The sequence below is a fragment of the Thunnus maccoyii genome, chromosome 8 (assembly GCF_910596095.1).
Source record: "Thunnus maccoyii chromosome 8, fThuMac1.1, whole genome shotgun sequence".
NCBI classification, from domain to species: domain Eukaryota; kingdom Metazoa; phylum Chordata; class Actinopteri; order Scombriformes; family Scombridae; genus Thunnus; species Thunnus maccoyii.
The window spans coordinates 33,105,527-33,108,414 of NC_056540.1; the positions used below are offsets into that span (position 1 = coordinate 33,105,527).

The 2,888-nt window shown below is 44.4% G+C and overlaps 1 long non-coding RNA gene across 2 annotated transcripts; it reads right to left on the reverse strand.

The window, feature by feature from the left end:
- Positions 1 to 1,211: 1,211 nt before the first annotated feature.
- LOC121902099 lies at positions 1,212 to 2,392 on the reverse strand. Of its 2 annotated transcripts, none has more exons than XR_006097458.1 (2): positions 2,231 to 2,392; positions 1,212 to 2,119 (listed from the first exon to the last, which is right to left on the reverse strand). It is a non-coding gene; the product is annotated as an uncharacterized LOC121902099 (long non-coding RNA). The 2 variants fall into 2 exon arrangements; XR_006097457.1 differs by having other exon boundaries at positions 1,212 to 2,122.
- Between the last annotated feature and the right edge of the window lie 496 nt (positions 2,393 to 2,888).

Genomic DNA, 2,888 nt, shown 5'->3' on the forward strand with positions numbered 1-2,888 from the left:
TTGCCAAAAGGTTAGCAGCACTGTCAGCTAAAAAACCGCCGTCGAACTATGAGTGAGGTCAGCGGACGATAAAAAACATCAACACAGACTTCAGGAGTCAGAGTATTTGTGTTTGTGTGGATCAGGTGGTGTTTTCTGTTGGGACTGGATCAGATTTCAGGCTGTTAAATATTACAGAGAATGTCTGAAATCTGCTGCTTCAGTAATGTTACAGTTCTTTACAAATGGCTGCACACTTTTCTTAATACTGAGTGCACTTTTTCCTAAAACTTTCACTCAATTCTTTTTAACCAAGCAACAGTTCATCTGACATCCAAAATGCTCAAATGCAACAAAAACACATCAAGATCAACTCTCAGGCTGTAACACTGCCAACAACATAAAAATCTACTGGATCATCAGTACAGAAGATGAACAGATATCTGGTTCTTTCATAAAAATAAAAAAAGAATCAAAGCTTCAAGCCTTCAAGTTAACTACAACTCTCAAAGTGCATTTAGGCAAGAAACATCCAATCACAGCTTAAATGGGCCATATTCTGCACATTTCAATGTCTATATTTATATTCTGAGGCTCTACTGGAATATCTTTGCATCATTTCCAGTTAAAAACTCCTTATTTATCTTCTACTGGTCCTTTATGCAGCCCCTCAGTTCAGCCTCTGTCTGAAACAGGCCGTTTTAGCTCCTGTCTCTTTAAGGCCCCGCCTCCTGATGAGCCCACTCTGTTCTGATTGGTCAGCTTCAGGAAGCTTCCTCCTCCGACTCCGGAGGCTACGTAAACAAACTATAGTAGCAGGATTTCACTTCTTTTTCTCCTTCTTTACTCCAAATGTCAACTTCTCAAACCCATCCGTACATGTTGGAGCTGAATCACATTTGAAATATCAGAGTGGACAACATGAACACATTAAAAAAAGCTTAGCAACCACTTTAGCAACGAAGGCTACAGAACAGACGGCTTTTGACTCGCTGGGAGCATTTCTACATACGTTCACCTCAAGTTGTTGAACTTTGACCACGTTTAACATAAATATCCAACATTATAACAGGATATAAATGACAGAAAACCACTATGAGTTGATTATGTCCCCTTTAAAATTCCGTCATGTGCAACGCAGTGCAGCGGTGTGGCTCACCAAGGTGTTTTTAATAATTCTTGGACAACAGAGGAATAAGATATCAGGCTTTGATACACACACACAATACATGTTAGTAGATCAGTTCATTTTTCACCCACTCCTTTTACACACACAGAAGATTAAAATATCAACCTCAAGTTACATTTTGGGCAGACATGAGCCTGTTGTTGAGTCACTGATTCATCACTTAGATGTACTTTGTTTTCCTGTTTCACCCTTTGTAGATCAATAAGTACGTTTACATGCACGCTAATATTCCACTATTATCCAGAATATGACAATACCAGAAACCATGACGAGGCTGGAGTGCAGGACTAGAGTCCGGCAGCTGGGAGACAGGCAGGTGAGCCGGGCCAGTGGATCTGGTGAAACAGGAGACTGCAGAAGCACAGCAACGGGAGACAGCTGCAGCTCAGGAGCAGTCTGGAGACTAGCAGACAAGGAGACCAGAGTAGTTGTCAAGTCCCCCTGCAATTCAAGCTAGTACTTCTGCTAGGCAAATCCTGGAAGCAACATCCTGGAGAGCCATTTTCTGAGCTGCTTCCTTGTACTCTACACTGAAGGTGTTACTGCAATAGTTGATGAGGTGCTGAATGGTGTGAATCACCTCACCAAGTTTGTCTGCTGGATCCATGTGCGGTTGGATCATTCTGTCACTGCGGAGCAGAGCAGATGGACCCAAAAGCAGGAGACTGCAGGCAACAGGAAGTGAAGAATTAATATTTATTCGGGAACAGGACTCAGGAGTGCAGGCAAAGCAAGACAGAACAGATGATCCAACAAAGAGCGAACTGAACAACAGGACTTAAATACAAACTGAACTAACGGGGGGGGAATAGGGAACAGGTGACGAGATGGGAGACCAGGCAAGGAGCTGATATGCTGGGGAGGGACAATGGGAGCAGGGCAGGGCTGACGAGGTTGATGCAGGGCAGGTGTGGAGGGAGAAGCAGGCCGGGGAGGAATACGGGAGGCACACTTCTTCAACAAAAGAAATGACACAAGAATGACAGGGCAGTGACAGGATCATGACAGTTTTTTTTCCCTTTTTTTTTTAATAAACCATATATGAGCAGAAATTCTCCATACGAGGACGTGAGAGCTCATCAGGCGGCGTCGAGGATATGAAGACGTAGCAACAGTCACCATCTGACTCCCGGCGGCCGCATGGAAACAAATATCTATCAGCCTCCACCAGCAGCTCGCTGTAAATCAGCATGTGGCGGAAACATATTTCCTCCTCAGCCCGTGGCAGCCGGGGGGGGGGGGGGCGGCGGGGGGAGGGAGGAAAAAGCACAAAGCTATAATGTATGAGTGTTCATGTGGCGGAGATTTGAAAACGACTCCAAACTGTCAAATGACCCCCGCATCAGTAAAAAAAGATGAAAACAAACGACGAGGTAAATAAACTGAAAATATGAAATCCAGGACTCATAGATCTTCAGCAGAGAGAGACGCGCTGCTCAGGTGTGACATCCTGCAGATGTCACGCATGAAAAATGACCCGACGGAGGAGGGGGGAGGAGGAGGAGGAGGAAGAGAGGGAGGACGAACTGGGAGAAAAACATGAGGAAGGTGGAGGAAGATGGGAAGGAAGAAAAGGATATTTTGGACAAGATGTGTAACTATCGTAGGCCAACATGTAGCTAAATCCTGACAACAAGCCAACACTCAATAACTTGTGGGTTATAGTTAAATAGTGAAATTCTGATGCTTTAAACCTGCATTAACTGATGTTTTGTCCACT